The sequence below is a fragment of the Schistocerca gregaria genome, chromosome 10 (assembly GCF_023897955.1).
Source record: "Schistocerca gregaria isolate iqSchGreg1 chromosome 10, iqSchGreg1.2, whole genome shotgun sequence".
Lineage (NCBI taxonomy): Eukaryota > Metazoa > Arthropoda > Insecta > Orthoptera > Acrididae > Schistocerca > Schistocerca gregaria.
The window spans coordinates 17,885,903-17,904,699 of NC_064929.1; positions in this window are offsets into that span (position 1 = coordinate 17,885,903).

An 18,797-nucleotide genomic window follows, 5' to 3' on the forward strand; every position below is an offset into this window, starting at 1 on the left:
CCTCCAGATGTGCATCGGAAACCACTAGTGGGCTTCCAGGGAACGATCAAAACGTAGATTGTTTGTGACATTACTCACATGGAGGATAGTGCGCATGGTGACAGTTGCATTCAATCCCGATGCAATTTCTGTGTTTCTTCAACACTTTGAAGGTACACAGATTACAGAATGCCTCCATATGTGCATCGGAAACTACTACTGGTCTTCCAGGGAACGATCAAAGCGTAAACTGTTTGAGACATTACCCCAATGGAGGAAAGTGCGCATGGTGACTGTTGTATTCAATCCCGATGCAATTTCTGTGTTTCATCAAGACTCATATAGTCCACAGATTACAGAATGCCTCCAGATGTGCATCGGAAACTACTACTGGTCTTCCAGGGAAGGATCAAAGCGTAAACTGTTGAGACATTACTCCCATGGAGGAAAGTGCGCATGGTGACTGTTGTATTCAATCCCGATGCTATTTCTGTGTTTCATCAACTCTCTGATAGTCCACACAATACAGAATGTCAGAAGATGTGCATCGGAAACCACTACTGGTCTTCCAGGGAACGACCAAAGCGTAAACTGATTGAGACATTACTCCCATGGAGGAAAGTGCGCATGGTGACTGTTGTATTCAATCCCGATGCTATTTCTGTGTTTCATCAACACTCTGATAGTCCAAAGATTACAGAATGCCTCCAGATGTGCATCGGAAACTACTACTGGTCTTCCTGGGAACGATCAAAGCGTAAACTGTTTGGACATTACAACCATGTAAGTGTTTCATCAACACTCTGATAGTATACAGATTACAGAGTGCCTCCAGATGTGCATCGGAAACTACTACTGGTCTTCCAGGGAACGATCAAAACGTAGACTGTTTGAGACATTACTCCCATGGAGGGAAGTAAGCATGGTGACTGTTGTATTCAATCCCGATGCAATTTCTGTGTTTCATCAACACTCTGATAGTCCACAGATTACAGAATGCCTCCAGACGTGCATCGGAGACTACTACTGGTCTTCCAGGGAACGATGAAAGCGTAAGCTGTTTGAGACATTACACCCATGGAGGAAAGTGCGCATGGTGACTGTTGTATTCAATCCCGATGCAATTTCTGTGTCTCATCAAGACTCTGATAGTCCACACATTAGAGGATGCCGCCAGATGTGCATCGGAAACTACTACTGGTCTTCCAGGGAACGATCAAAGCGTAAACTATTTGAGACATTACACCAATGGAGGAAAGTGCGCATGGTGACTGTTGTATTCAATCCCGATGCAATTTCTGTGTTTCATCAACACTCTGATAGTCCACAGATTACAGAATGCCTCCAGATGTTCATCCGAAACTACTACTGGTCTTCCAGGGAACGATCAAATCGTAGACAATTTGAGACATTACTCCCATGGAGGAAAGTAAGCATGGTGACTGTTGTATTCAATCCCGAGGCACTTTCTGTGTTTCATCAACACTTTGAAAGTCCACACATTACAGAACGCCTCCACATGTGCATCGGAAACTACTACTGGTCTTCCAGGGAACGATCAAAGCGTCGACTGTTTGAGACATTACACCCATGGAGGAATGTGCGCATGGTGACTCTTGCATTCAATCCCGATGCAATTTCTGTGTCTCATCAAGACTCTGATAGTACACAGATTACCGAATGCCTCCAGATGTGCATCGGAAACTACTACTGGCCTTAAAGGGAACGATCAAAGCGTAAACTGTGTGAGACATTACAACCATGGAGGAAAGTGCGCATGGTGACTCTTGTATTCAATCCCAATGCAATATCTGTGTTTCATCAACACTCTGACAGTCCACAGATAACAGAATGCCTCCAGATGTGCATCGGAAACTACTACTGGTCTTCCAGGGAAGGATCAAAGCGTAAACTGTTGAGACATTACTCCCATGGAGGATTGTGCGCATGGTGACTGTTGTATTCAATCCCGATGCAATTTCTGTGTCTCATCAAGACTCTAATAGTCCACAGATTACCGAATGCCTCCAGATGTGCATCGGAAACTACTACTGGTCTTCCAGGGAACGATCAAATCGTAAACTGTTTGAGACATTACAACCATGGAGGAAAGTTCGCATGGTGACTGTTGTATTCAATCCCAATGCAATATCTGTGTTGCATTAACACTCTGATAGTCCACAGATTACAGAATGCCTCCAGATGTGCATCGGAAACTACTACTGGTCTTCCAGGGAACGATCAAAGCGTAAACTGTTTGAGACATTACACCAATGGAGGAAAGTGCGCATGGTGACTGTTGTATTCAATCCCGATGCAATTTCTGTGTTTCATCAAGACTCTGATAGTCCACAGATTACAGAATGCCTCCAGATGTGCATCGGAAACTACTACTGGTCTTCCAGGGAACGATCAATTCGTAGACTGTTTGAGAAATTACTCACATGGAGGATAGTGCGCATGGTGACAGTTGCATTCAATCCCGATGCAATTTCTGTGTTTCATCAACACTTTGAAGGTACACAGATTACAGAATGCCTCCAGATGTGCATCGGAAACTACTACTGGTCTTCCAGGGAACGATCAAAGCGTAAACTGTTTGAGACATTACCCCAATGGAGGAAAGTGCGCATGGTGACTGTTGTATTCAATCCCGATGCAATTTCTGTGTTTCATCAAGACTCATATAGTCCACAGATTACAGAATGCCTCCAGATGTGCATCGGAAACTACTACTCGTCTTTCAGGGAAGGATCAAAGCGTAAACTGTTGAGACATTACTCCCATGGAGGAAAGTGCGCATGGTAACTGTTGTTTTCAATCCCGATGCTATTTCTGTGTTTCATCAACTCTCTGATAGTCCACACAATACAGAATGTCAGAAGATGTGCATCGGAAACCACTACTGGTCTTCCAGGGAACGACCAAAGCGTAAACTGATTGAGACATTACTCCCATGGAGGAAAGTGCGCATGGTGACTGTTGTATTCAATCCCGATGCTATTTCTGTGTTTCATCAACACTCTGATAGTCCAAAGATTACAGAATGCCTCCAGATGTGCATCGGAAACTACTACAGGTCTTCCAGGGAACGATCAAAACGTAGACTGTTTGTGACATTTCTCATATGGAGGAAAGTGCGCATGGTGACTGTTGTATTCAATCCCGATGCAACTTCTGTGTTTCATCAACACTTTGAAGGTCCACAGATTACAGAATGCCTAAAGATGTGCATCGGAAACTACTACTGGTCTTGCAGGGAACGATCAAAGCGTCGACTGTTTGAGACATTACTCCAATGGAAGAAAGTGAGCATGGTGACTGTTTTATTCAATCCCGATGCAATTTCTGTGTTTCATCAACTCTCTGATAGTCCACAGATTACAGAATGCCTCCAGATGTGCATCGGAAACTACTACTGGTCTTCCAGGGAACGATCAAAGCGTAAACTGTTTGAGACATTACACCCATGTAGGAAAGTGCGCATGGTGACTTTTGTATTCAATCCCGATGCAATTTCAGTGTCTCATCAAGACTCCGATAGTCCACACATTACAGAATGCCTCCAGATGTGCATCGGAAACTACTACTGGTCTTCATGGGAACGATCAAAGCGTAAACTGTTTGGACATTACAACCATGGAGGAAAGTGCGCATGGTGACTGTTGTATTCAATCCCAATGCAATATCTGTGTTTCATCAACACTCTGATAGTATACAGATTACAGAATGCCTCCAGATGTGCATCGGAAACTACTACTGGTCTTCCAGGGAACGATCAAAACGTAGACTGTTTGAGACATTACTCCCATGGAGGAAAGTGTTCATGGTGACTGTAGTATTCAATCCTGATGCAATTTCTGTGTTTCATCAACACTCTGATAGTCCACAGATTACAGAATGCCTCCAGATGTGCATCGGAAACTACTACTGGTCTTCCAGGGAACGATCAAATCGTAGACTGATTGAGACATTACTCACATGGAGGATAGTGCGCATGGTGACTTTTGTATTCAATCCCGATGCAATTTCAGTGTCTCATCAAGACTCCGATAGTCCACAGATTATAGAATGCCTCCAGATGTGCATCGGAAACTACTACAGGTCTTCCAGGAAACGATCAAAGCGTAAACTGTTTGAGACATTACATCCATGGAGGAATGTGCGCATGGTGACTGTTGTATTCAATCCCGATGCAATTTCTGTGTCTCATCAAGACTCTAATAGCCCATAGATTACCGAATGCCTCCAGATGTGCATCGGAAACTACTACTGGTCTTCCAGGGATCGATCAAATCGTAAACTGTTTGAGACATTACAACCATGGAGGAAAGTGCGCATGGTGACTGTTGTATTCAATCCCAATGCAATATCTGTGTTTCATTAACACTCTGATAGTCCACAGATTACAGAATGCCTCCAGATGTGCATCGGAAACTACTACTGGTCTTCCAGGGAACGATCAAAGCGTAAATTGTTTGAGACATTACAACCATGGAGGAAAGTGCGCATGGTGACTGTTGTAATCAATCCCGATGCAATTTCTGTGTTTCATCAAGACTCTGATAGTCCACAGATTACAGAATGCCTCCAGATGTGCATCGGAAACTACTACTGGTCTTCCAGGGAACGATCAAATCGTAGACTGATTGAGACATTACTCACATGGAGGATAGTGCGCATGGTGACAGTTGCATTCAATCCCGATGCAATTTCTGTGTTTCATCAACACTTTGAAGGTACACAGATTACAGAATGCCTCCAGATGTGCATCGGAAACTACTACTGGTCTTCCAGGGAACGATCAAAGCGTAAACTGTTTGAGACATTACCCCAATGGAGGAAAGTGCGCATGGTGACTGTTGTATTCAATCCCGATGCAATTTCTGTGTTTCATCAACTCTCTGATAGTCCACACAATACAGAATGTCAGAAGATGTGCATCGGAAACCACTACTGGTCTTCCAGGGAACGACCAAAGCGTAAACTGATTGAGACATTACTCCCATGGAGGAATGTGCGCATGGTGACTGTTGTATTAAATCGCGATGCAATTTCTGTGTTTCATCAAGACCCATATAGTCCACAGATTACAGAATGCCTCCGGATGTGCATCGGAAACTACTACTGGTCTTCCAGGGAAGGATCAAAGCGTAAACTGTTGAGACCTTCTTCCCATGGAGGAAAGTGCGCATGGTGACTGTTGTATTCAATCCCGATGCTAGTTCTGTGTTTCATCAACTCTCTGATAGTCCACACAATACAGAATGCCTCCAGATGTGCATCGGAAACCACTAGTGGGCTTCCAGGGAACGATCAAAACGTAGATTGTTTGTGACATTACTCATATGGAGGAAAGTGCGCATGGTGACTGTTGTATTCAATCCCGATGCTATTTCTGTGTTTCATCAACACTCTGATAGTCCACAGATTACAGAATGCCTCCAGATGTACATCGGAAACTACTACTGGTCTTCCAGGGAACGATCAAAGCGTAGACAGTTTGAGACATTACTCCCATGGAGGGAAGTTCGCATGGTGACTGTTGTATTCAATACCGATCCAATTTCTGTGTCTCATCAAGACTCTGATAGTCCACAGATTACAGAATGCCTCCAGATGTACATCGGAAACTACTACTGGTCTTCCAGGGAACGATCAAAACGTAAACTGTTTGAGACATTACTACCATGGAGGAAAGTGCGCATGGTGACTGTTGTATTCAATCCCAATGCATTATCTGTGTTTCATCAACACTCTGATAGTCCACAGATTACAGAATGACTCCAGATGTAGATCGGATACTACTACTGGTCTTCCAGGGAACGATCAAAGCGTAAACTGTTTGAGACATTACACCAATGGAGGAAAGTGCGCATGGTGACTGTTGTATTCAATCCCGATGCAATTTCTGTGTTTCATCAACACTCTGATAGTCCACACATTACAGAATGCCCACAGATGTGCATCGGAAACTACTACTGGACTTCCAGGGAACGATCAAAGCGTAAACTGTTTGAGACATTACTCGCATGGCGGAAAGTGCGCATGGTGACTGTTGTATTCAATCCTGATGCAATTTCTGTGTTTCATCAACACTCTGATAGTCCACACATTACAGAATGCCTCCAGATGTGCATCGGAAACCACTAGTGGGCTTCCAGGGAACGATCAAAACGTAGATTGCTTGTGACATTACTCATATGGAGGAAAGTGCGCATGGTGACTGTTGTATTCAATCCCGATGCAATTTCTGTGTTTCATCAACACTTTGAAGGTCCACAGATTACTGAATGCCTCCAGATGTGCATCGGAAACTACTACTGGTCTTCCAGGGAACGATCAAAGCGTAAACTGTTTGAGACATTACATCCATGGAGGAATGTGCGCATGGTGACTGTTGTATTCCATCCCGATGCAATTTCTGTGTTTCATCAACACTCTGATAGTCCACAGATTACAGAAAGTCTCCAGATGTACATCGGAAACTACTACTGGTCTTCCAGGGAACGATCACAGCGTAGACAGTTTGAGACATTACCACCATGGAGGAATGTAGGCATGGTGACTGTTGTATTCAATCCCGAGGCAATTTCTGTGTTTCATCAACACTTTCAAAGTCCACACATTACAGAACGCCTCCAGATGTGCATCGGAAACTACTACTGGTCTTCCAGGGAACGATCAAAACGTAGACTGTTTGTGACATTACTCATATGGAGGAAAGTTCGAATGGTGACTGTTGTATTCAATACCGATGCAATTTCTGTGTTTCATCAACACTTTGAAGGTCCACAGATTACAGAATGCCTCCAGATGTGCATCGGAAACTACTACTGGTCTTCCAGGGAACGATCAAAGCGTCGACTGTTTCCGACATTACTCCCATTGAGGAGAGGTGGCATGGTGACTGTAGTGTTCAATCCCGAAGCGATTTCTGTGTTTCATCAACACTCTGATAGTCCACAGATTACAGAATGCCTCCAGACGTGCATCGGAAACTACTACTGGTCTTCCAGGGAACGATCAAAGCGTAAACTGTTTGAGACATTACACCCATGGAGGAAAGTGCGCATGGTGACTGTTGTATTCAATCCCGATGCAATTTCTGTGTCTCATCAAGACTCTGATAGTCCACACATTAGAGAATGCCTCCAGATGTGCATCGGAAACTACTACTGGTCTTCCAGGGAACGATCAAATTGTAGACAATTTGAGACATTACTCCCATGGAGGAAAGTAAGCATGGTGACTGTTGAATTCAATCCCGAGGCAATTTCTGTGTTTCATCAACACTTTGAAAGTCCACACATTAAAGAACGCCTCCACATGTGCATCGGAAACTACTACTGGTCTTCCAGGGAACGATCAAAGCGTCGACAGTTTGAGACATTACACCCAAGGAGGAATGTGCGCATGGTGACTGTTGTATTCAATCCCGATGCAATTTCTGTGTCTCATCAAGACTCTGATAGTCCACAGATTACCGAATGCCTCCAGATGTGCATCGGAAACTACTACTGGCCTTAAAGGGAACGATCAAAGCGTAAACTGTTTGAGACATTACAACCATGGAGGAAAGTGCGCATGGTGACTGTTGTATTCAATCCCAATGCAATATCTGTGTTTCATCAACACTCTGATAGTCCACAGATTACAGAATGCCTCCAGATGTGCATCGGAAACTACTACTGGTCTTCCAGGGAAGGATCAAAGCGTAAACTGTTGAGACATTACTCCCATGGAGGAAAGTGCGCATGGTGACTGTTGTATTCAACCCCGATGCTATTTCTGTGTTTTATCAACTCTCTGATAGTCCACACAATGCAGAATGTCAGAAGATGTGCATCGGAAAACACTACTGGTCTTCCAGGGAAGGACCAAAGCGTAAACTGATTGAGACATTACTCCCATGGAGGAAAGTGCGCATGGTGACTGTTGTATTCAATCCCGACGCTATTTCTGTGTTTCATCAACACTCTGGTAATCCAAAGATTACAGAATGCCTCCTGATGTGCATCGGAAACTACTACCGGTCTTCCAGGGAACGATCAAAGCGTAAACTGATTGAGACATTACTCCCATGGAGGAAAGTGCGCATGGTGACTGTTGTATTCAATCCCGATGCAATTTCTGTGTCTCATCAAGACTCTGATAGTCCACAGATTACCGAATGCCTCCAGATGTGCATCGGAAACTACTACTGGCCTTAAAGGGAACGATCAAAGCGTAAACTGTTTGAGACATTACAACCATGGAGGAAAGTGCGCATGGTGACTGTTGTATTCAATCCCAATGCAATATCTGTGTTTCATCAACACTCTGATAGTCCACAGATTACAGAATGCCTCCAGATGTGCATCGGAAACTACTACAGGTCTTCCAGGAAACGATCAAAGCGTAAACTGTTTGAGACATTACATCCATGGAGGAATGTGCGCATGGTGACTGTTGTATTCAATCGCGATGCAATTTCTGTGTCTCATCAAGACTCTAATAGCCCATAGATTACCGAATGCCTCCAGATGTGCATCGGAAACTACTACTGGTCTTCCAGGGATCGATCAAATCGTAAACTGTTTGAGACATTACAACCATGGAGGAAAGTGCGCATGGTGACTGTTGTATTCAATCCCAATGCAATATCTGTGTTTCATTAACACTCTGATAGTCCACAGATTACAGAATGCCTCCAGATGTGCATCGGAAACTACTACTGGTCTTCCAGGGAACGATCAAAGCGTAAATTGTTTGAGACATTACAACCATGGAGGAAAGTGCGCATGGTGACTGTTGTAATCAATCCCGATGCAATTTCTGTGTTTCATCAAGACTCTGATAGTCCACAGATTACAGAATGCCTCCAGATGTGCATCGGAAACTACTACTGGTCTTCCAGGGAACGATCAAATCGTAGACTGATTGAGACATTACTCACATGGAGGATAGTGCGCATGGTGACAGTTGCATTCAATCCCGATGCAATTTCTGTGTTTCATCAACACTTTGAAGGTACACAGATTACAGAATGCCTCCAGATGTGCATCGGAAACTACTACTGGTATTCCAGGGAACGATCAAAGCGTAAACTGTTTGAGACATTACCCCAATGGAGGAAAGTGCGCATGGTGACTGTTGTATTCAAACCCGATGCAATTTCTGTGTTTCATCAACTCTCTGATAGTCCACACAATACAGAATGTCAGAAGATGTGCATCGGAAACCACTACTGGTCTTCCAGGGAACGACCAAAGCGTAAACTGATTGAGACATTACTCCCATGGAGGAATGTGCGCATGGTGACTGTTGTATTAAATCGCGATGCAATTTCTGTGTTTCATCAAGACCCATATAGTCCACAGATTACAGAATGCCTCCGGATGTGCATCGGAAACTACTACTGGTCTTCCAGGGAAGGATCAAAGCGTAAACTGTTGAGACATTCTTCCCATGGAGGAAAGTGCGCATGGTGACTGTTGTATTCAATCCCGATGCTAGTTCTGTGTTTCATCAACTCTCTGATAGTCCACACAATACAGAATGCCTCCAGATGTGCATCGGAAACCACTAGTGGGCTTCCAGGGAACGATCAAAACGTAGATTGTTTGTGACATTACTCATATGGAGGAAAGTGCGCATGGTGACTGTTGTATTCAATCCCGATGCTATTTCTGTGTTTCATCAACACTCTGATAGTCCACAGATTACAGAATGCCTCCAGATGTACATCGGAAACTACTACTGGTCTTCCAGGGAACGATCAAAGCGTAGACAGTTTGAGACATTACTCCCATGGAGGGAAGTTCGCATGGTGACTGTTGTATTCAATACCGATCCAATTTCTGTGTCTCATCAAGACTCTGATAGTCCACAGATTACAGAATGCCTCCAGATGTTCATCGGAAACTACTACTGGTCTTCCAGGGAACGATCAAAGCGTAAACTGTTTGAGACATTACTACCATGGAGGAAAGTGCGCATGGTGACTGTTGTATTCAATCCCAATGCATTATCTGTGTTTCATCAACACTCTGATAGTCCACAGATTACAGAATGACTCCAGATGTAGATCGGATACTACTACTGGTCTTCCAGGGAACGATCAAAGCGTAAACTGTTTGAGACATTACACCAATGGAGGAAAGTGCGCATGGTGACTGTTGTATTCAATCCCGATGCAATTTCTGTGTTTCATCAACACTCTGATAGTCCACACATTACAGAATGCCCACAGATGTGCATCGGAAACTACTACTGGACTTCCAGGGAACGATCAAAGCGTAAACTGTTTGAGACATTACTCGCATGGCGGAAAGTGCGCATGGTGACTGTTGTATTCAATCCTGATGCAATTTCTGTGTTTCATCAACACTCTGATAGTCCACACATTACAGAATGCCTCCAGATGTGCATCGGAAACCACTAGTGGGCTTCCAGGGAACGATCAAAACGTAGATTGCTTGTGACATTACTCATATGGAGGAAAGTGCGCATGGTGACTGTTGTATTCAATCCCGATGCAATTTCTGTGTTTCATCAACACTTTGAAGGTCCACAGATTACTGAATGCCTCCAGATGTGCATCGGAAACTACTACTGGTCTTCCAGGGAACGATCAAAGCGTAAACTGTTTGAGACATTACATCCATGGAGGAATGTGCGCATGGTGACTGTTGTATTCAATCCCGATGCAATTTCTGTGTTTCATCAACACTCTGATAGTCCACAGATTACAGAATGTCTCCAGATGTACATCGGAAACTACTACTGGTCTTCCAGGGAACGATCACAGCGTAGACAGTTTGAGACATTACCACCATGGAGGAATGTACGCATGGTGACTGTTGTATTCAATCCCGAGGCAATTTCTGTGTTTCATCAACACTTTCAAAGTCCACACATTACAGAACGCCTCCAGATGTGCATCGGAAACTACTACTGGTCTTCCAGGGAACGATCAAAACGTAGACTGTTTGTGACATTACTCATATGGAGGACAGTTCGAATGGTGACTGTTGTATTCAATACCGATGCAATTTCTGTGTTTCATCAACACTTTGAAGGTCCACAGATTACAGAATGCCTCCAGATGTGCATCGGAAACTACTACTGGTCTTCCAGGGAACGATCAAAGCGTCGACTGTTTCCGACATTACTCCCATTGAGAAGAGGTGGCATGGTGACTGTAGTGTTCAATCCCGAAGCGATTTCTGTGTTTCATCAACACTCTGATAGTCCACAGATTACAGAATGCCTCCAGACGTGCATCGGAAACTACTACTGGTCTTCCAGGGAACGATCAAAGCGTAAACTGTTTGAGACATTACACCCATGGAGGAAAGTGCGCATGGTGACTGTTGTATTCAATCCCGATGCAATTTCTGTGTCTCATCAAGACTCTGATAGTCCACACATTAGAGAATGCCTCCAGATGTGCATCGGAAACTACTACTGGTCTTCCAGGGAACGATCAAATCGTAGACAATTTGAGACATTACTCCCATGGAGGAAAGTAAGCATGGTGACTGTTGAATTCAATCCCGAGGCAATTTCTGTGTTTCATCAACACTTTGAAAGTCCACACATTAAAGAACGCCTCCACATGTGCATCGGAAACTACTACTGGTCTTCCAGGGAACGATCAAAGCGTCGACAGTTTGAGACATTACACCCAAGGAGGAATGTGCGCATGGTGACTGTTGTATTCAATCCCGATGCAATTTCTGTGTCTCATCAAGACTCTGATAGTCCACAGATTACCGAATGCCTCCAGATGTGCATCGGAAACTACTACTGGCCTTAAAGGGAACGATCAAAGCGTAAACTGTTTGAGACATTACAACCATGGAGGAAAGTGCGCATGGTGACTGTTGTATTCAATCCCAATGCAATATCTGTGTTTCATCAACACTCTGATAGTCCACAGATTACAGAATGCCTCCAGATGTGCATCGGAAACTACTACTGGTCTTCCAGGGAAGGATCAAAGCGTAAACTGTTGAGACATTACTCCCATGGAGGAAAGTGCGCATGGTGACTGTTGTATTCAACCCCGATGCTATTTCTGTGTTTTATCAACTCTCTGATAGTCCACACAATGCAGAATGTCAGAAGATGTGCATCAGAAAACACTACTGGTCTTCCAGGGAAGGACCAAAGCGTAAACTGATTGAGACATTACTCCCATGGAGGAAAGTGCGCATGGTGACTGTTGTATTCAATCCCGACGCTATTTCTGTGTTTCATCAACACTCTGGTAATCCAAAGATTACAGAATGCCTCCTGATGTGCATCGGAAACTACTACCGGTCTTCCAGGGAACGATCAAAGCGTAAACTGTTTGAGACATTACAACCATGGAGGAAAGTGCGCATGGTGACTGTTGTATTCAATCATAATGCATTATCTGTGTTTCATCAACACTCTGATAGTCCACAGATTACAGAATGCCTCCAGATGTACATCGGAAACTACTACTGGTCTTCCAGGGAACGATCAAAGCGTAGACAGTTTGAGACATTACTCCCATGGAGGAAAGTACGCATGGTGACTGTTGTATTCAATCCCGAGGCAATTTCTGTGTTTCATCAACACTTTGAAAGTCCACACATTACAGAACGCCTCCTGATGTGCATCGGAAACTACTACTGGTCTTCCAGGAAACGATCAAAGCGTCGACTGTTTGCGACATTACTCCCATGGAGGAAAGTGTTCATGGTGACTGTAGTATTCAATCCCGATGCATTTTCTGTGTTTCATCAGCACTCTGATAGTCCAAAGATTACAGAATGCCTCCACATGTGCATCGGAAACTACTACTGGTCTTCCAGGGAACGATCAAAGCGTCGACTGTTTCAGACATTACACCCATGGAGGAATGTGCGCATGGTGACTGTTGTATTCAATCCCGATGCTATTTCTGTGTTTCATCAACACTCTGATAGTCCACAGATTACAGAATTCCTCCAGACATGCATCGGAGACTACTACTCGTCTTCCAGGGAACGATCAAAGCGTAAACTGTTTGAGACATTACACCCATGGAGGAAAGTGCGCATGGTGACTGTTGTATTCAATCCCGATGCAATTTCTGTGTCTCATCAAGACTCAGATAGTCCACACATTAGAGAATGCCTCCAGATGTGCATCGGAAACTACTACTGGTCTTCCAGGGAACGATCAAAGCGTAAACTGTTTGAGACATTACACCAATGGAGGAAAGTGCGCATGGTGACTGTTGTATTCAATCCCGATGCTATTTCTGTGTTTCATCAACACTCTGATAGTCCACAGATAACAGAATGCCTCCAGATGTTCATCGGAAACTACTACTGGTCTTCCAGGGAACGATCAAATCGTAGACAATTTGAGACATTACTCCCATGGAGGAAAGTAAGCATGGTGACTGTTGTATTCAATCCCGAGGCAATTTCTGTGTTTCATCAACACTTTGTAAGTGCTCACATTACAGAGCGCCTCCACATATGCATCGGAAACTACTACTGGTCTTCCAGGGAACGATCAAAGCGTCGACTGTTTGAGACGTTACACCCATGGAGGAATGTGCGCATGGTGACTGTTGTATTCAATCCCGACGCAATTTCTGTGTCTCATCAAGACTCTGATAGTCCACAGATTACCGAATGCCTCCAGATGTGCATCGGAAACTACTACTGGTCTTCCAGGGAACGATCAAAACATAGACTGTTTGTGACACTTCTTATATGGAGGAAAGTGCGCATGGTGACTGTTGTATTCAATCCCGATGCAATTTCTGTGTTTCATCAACACTCTGACAGTCCACAGATTACAGAATGCCTCCAGATGTGCATCGGAAACTACTACTGGTCTTCCAGAGAAGGATCAAAGCGTAAACAGTTGAGACATTACTCCCATGGAGGAAAGTGCGCATGGTGACTGTTGTATTCAATCCCGATGCTATTTCTGTGTTTCATCAACTCTCTGATAGTCCACACAATACAGAATGTCAGAAGATGTGCATCGGAAACCACTACTGGTCTTCCAGGGAACGACCAAAGCGTAAACTGATTGAGACATTACTCCCATGGAGGAAAGTGCGCATGGTGACTGTTGTATTCAATCCCGATGCTATTTCTGTGTTTCATCAACACTCTGATAGTCCAAAGATTACAGAATGCCTCCAGATGTGCATCGGAAACTACTACTGGTCTTCCAGGGAACGATCAAAACGTAGACTGTTTGTGACATTTCTCATATGGAGGAAAGTGCGCATGGTGACTGTTGTATTCAATCCCGATGCAATTTCTGTGTTTCATCAACACTTTGAAGGTCCACAGATTACAGAATGCCTCCAGATGTGCATGGGAAACTACTACTGGTCTTCCACGGAACGATCAAAGCGTCGACTGTTTGAGACATTACTCCCATGGAGGAGAGGTGGCATGGTGACTGTAGTGTTCAATCCCGATGCAATTTCTGTGTTTCATCAACACTCTGATAGTCCACAGATTACAGAATGCCTCCAGACGTGCATCGGAGACTACTACTGGTCTTCCAGGGAACGATCAAAGCGTAAACTGTTTGAGACATTACACCCATGGAGAAAAGTGCGCATGGTGACTGTTGTATTCAATCCCGATGCAATTTCTGTGTCTCATCAAGATTCTGATAGTCCACACATTAGAGGATGCCTCCAGATGTGCATCGGAAACTACTACTGGTCTTCCAGGGAACGATCAAATCCTAGACAATTTGAGACATTACTCCCATGGAGGAAAGTAAGCATGGTGACTGTTGTATTCAATCCCGAGGCAATTTCTGTGTTTCATCAACACTTTGAAAGTCCACACATTACAGAACGCCTCCATATGTGCATCGGAAACTACTACTGGTCTTCCAGGGAACGATCAAAGCGTCGACTGTTTGAGACATTACACCCATGGAGGAATGTGCGCATGGTGACTCTTGCATTCAATCCCGATGCAATTTCTGTGTCTCATCAAGACTCTGATAGTACACAGATTACCGAATGCCTCCAGATGTGCATCGGAAACTACTACTGGCCTTAAAGGGAACGATCAAAGCGTAAACTGTTTGAGACATTACAACCATGGAGGAAAGTGCGCATGGTGACTCTTGTATTCAATCCCAATGCAATATCTGTGTTTCATCAACACTCTGACAGTCCACAGATTACAGAATGCCTCCAGATGTGAATCGGAAACTACTACTGGTCTTCCAGGGAAGGATCAAAGCGTAAACTGTTGAGACATTACTCCCATGGAGGAAAGTGCGCATGGTGACTGTTGTATTCAATCCCGATGCTATTTCTGTGTTTCATCAACTCTCTGATAGTCCACACAATACAGAATGTCAGAAGATGTGCATCGGAAACCACTACTGGTCTTCCAGGGAACGACCAAAGCGTAAACTGATTGAGACATTACTCCCATGGAGGAAAGTGCGCATGGTGACTGTTGTATTCAATCCCGATGCTATTTCTGTGGTTCATCAACACTCTGATAGTCCAAAGATTACAGAATGCCTCCAGATGTGCATCGGAAACTACTACAGGTCTTCCAGGGAACGATCAAAACGTAGACTGTTTGTGACATTTCTCATATGGAGGAAAGTGCGCATGGTGACTGTTGTATTCAATCCCGATGCAATTTCTGTGTTTCATCAACACTTTGAAGGTCCACAGATTACAGAATGCCTAAAGATGTGCATCGGAAACTACTACTGGTCTTCCAGGGAACGATCAAAGCGTCGACTGTTTGAGACATTACTCCAATGGAGGAAAGTGAGCATGGTGACTGTTGTATTCAATCCCGATGCAATTTCTGTGTTTCATCAACACTCTGATAGTCCACAGATTACAGAATGCCTCCAGATGTGCATCGGAAACTACTACTGGTCTTCCAGGGAACGATCAAAGCGTAAACTGTTTGAGACATTACACCCATGTAGGAAAGTGCGCATGGTGACTTTTGTATTCAATCCCGATGCAATTTCTGTGTCTCATCAAGACTCTGATAGTCCACAGATTACAGAATGCCTCCAGATGTGCATAGGAAACTACTACTGGTCTTCCTGGGAACGATCAAAGCGTAAACTGTTTGGACATTACAACCATGGAGGAAAGTGCGCATGGTAACTGTTGTATTCAATCCCAATGCAATATCTGTGTTTCATCAACACTCTGATAGTCCACACATTACAGAATGCCTCCAGATGTGCTTCGGAAACCACTAGTGGGCTTCCAGGGAACGATCAAAACGTAGATTGTTTGTGACATTACTCATATGGAGGAAAGTGCGCATGGTGACTGTTGTATTCAATCCCGATCCAATTTCTGTGTTTCATCATCACTTTGAAGGTCCACAGATTACTGAATGCCTCCTGATGTGCATCGGAAACTACTACTGGTCTTCCAGGGAACGATCAAAGCGTAAACTGTTTGAGACATTACATCCATGGAGGAATGTGCGCATGGTGACTGTTGTATTCAATCCCGATGCAATTTCTGTGTCTCATCAAGACTCTAATAGTCCACAGATTACCGAATGCCTCCAGATGTGCATCGGAAACTACTACTGGTCTTCCAGGGAACGATCAAATCGTAAACTGTTTGAGACATTACAACCATGGAGGAAAGTTCGCATGGTGACTGTTGTATTCAATCCCAATGCAATATCTGTGTTTCATTAACACTCTGATAGTCCACAGATTACAGAATGCCTCCAGATGTGCATCGGAAACTACTACTGGTCTTCCAGGGAACGATCAAAGCGTAAACTGTTTGAGACATTACACCAATGGAGGAAAGTGCGCATCCTGACTGTTGTATTCAATCCCGATGCAATTTCTGTGTTTCATCAAGACTCTGATAGTCCACAGATTACAGAATGCCTCCAGATGTGCATCGGAAACTACTACTGGTCTTCCAGTGAAGGATCAAAGCGTAAACTGTTGAGACATTACTCCCATGGAGGAAAGTGCGCATGGTGACTGTTGTATTCAATCCCGATGCTATTTCTGTGTTTCATCAACTCTCTGATAGTCCACACAATACAGAATGTCAGAAGATGTGCATCGGAAACCACTACTGGTCTTCCAGGGAACGACCAAAGCGTAAACTGATTGAGACATTACTCCCATGGAGGAAAGTGCGCATGGTGACTGTTGTATTCAATCCCGATGCTATTTCTGTGTTTCATCAACACTCTGATAGTCCAAAGATTACAGAATGCCTCCAGATGTGCATCGGAAACTACTACAGGTCTTCCAGGGAACGATCAAAACGTAGACTGTTTGTGACATTTCTCATATGGAGGAAAGTGCGCATGGTGACTGTTGTATTCAATCCCGATGCAACTTCCGTGTTTCATCAACATTTTGAAGGTCCACAGATAACAGAATGCCTAAAGATGTGCATCGGAAACTACTACTGGTCCTCCAGGGAACGATCAAAGCGTCGACTGTTTGAGACATTACTCCAATGGAGGAAAGTGAGCATGGTGACTGTTGTATTCAATCCCGATGCAATTTCTGTGTTTCATCAACACTCTGATAGTCCACAGATTACAGAATGCCTCCAGATGTGCATCGGAAACTACTACTGGTCTTCCAGGGAACGATCAAAGCGTAAACTGTTTGAGACATTACACCCATGTAGGAAAGTGCGCATGGTGACTTTTGTATTCAATCCCGATGCAATTTCTGTGTCTCATCAAGACTCTAATAGTCCACACATTATAGAATGCCTCCAGATGTGCATCGGAAACTACTACAGGTCTTCCAGGGAACGATCAAATCGTAAACGGTTTGAGACATTACATCCATGGAGGAATGTGCGCATGGTGACTGTTGTATTCAATCCCGATGCAATTTCTGTGTCTCATCAAGACTCTAATAGTCCACAGATTACCGAATGCCTCCAGATGTGCATCGGAAACTACTACTGGTCTTCCAGGGAACGATCAAATCGTAAACTGTTTGAGACATTACAACCATGGAGGAAAGTGCGCATGGTGACTGTTGTATTCAATCCCAATGCAATATCTGTGTTTCATTAACACTCTGATAGTCCACAGATTACAGAATGCCTCCAGATGTGCATCGGAAACTACTACTGGTCTTCCAAGGAACGATCAAAGCGTAAACTGTTTGAGACATTACAACCATGGAGGAAAGTGCGCATGGTGACTGTTGTAATCAATCCGGATGCAATTTCTGTGTTTCATCAAGACTCTGATAGTCCACAGATTACAGAATGCCTCCTGATGTGCATCGGAAACTACTACTGGTCTTCCAGGGAACGATCAAATCGTAGAATGATTGAGACATTACTCACATGGAGGATAGTGCGCATGGTGACAGTTGCATTAAATCCCGATGCAATTTCTGTGTTTCATCAACACTTTGAAGGTACACAGATTACAGAATGCCTCCAGATGTGCATCGGAAACTACTACTGGTCTTCCAGGGAACGATCAAAGCGTAAATTGTTTGAGACATTACCCCAATGGAGGAAAGTGCGCATGGTGACTGTTGTATTCAATCCCGATGCAATTTCTGTGTTTCATCAAGACTCATATAGTCCACAGATTACAGAATGCCTCCAGATGTGCATCGGAAACTACTACTGGTCTTCCAGGGAAGGATCAAAGCGTAAACTGTTGAGACATTACTCCCTTGGAGGAAAGTGCGCATGGTGACTGTTGTATTCAATCCCGATGCTATTTCTGTGTTTCATCAACTCTCTGATAGTCCACACAATACAGAATGTCAGAAGATGTGCATCGGAAACCACTACTGGTCTTCCAGGGAACGAC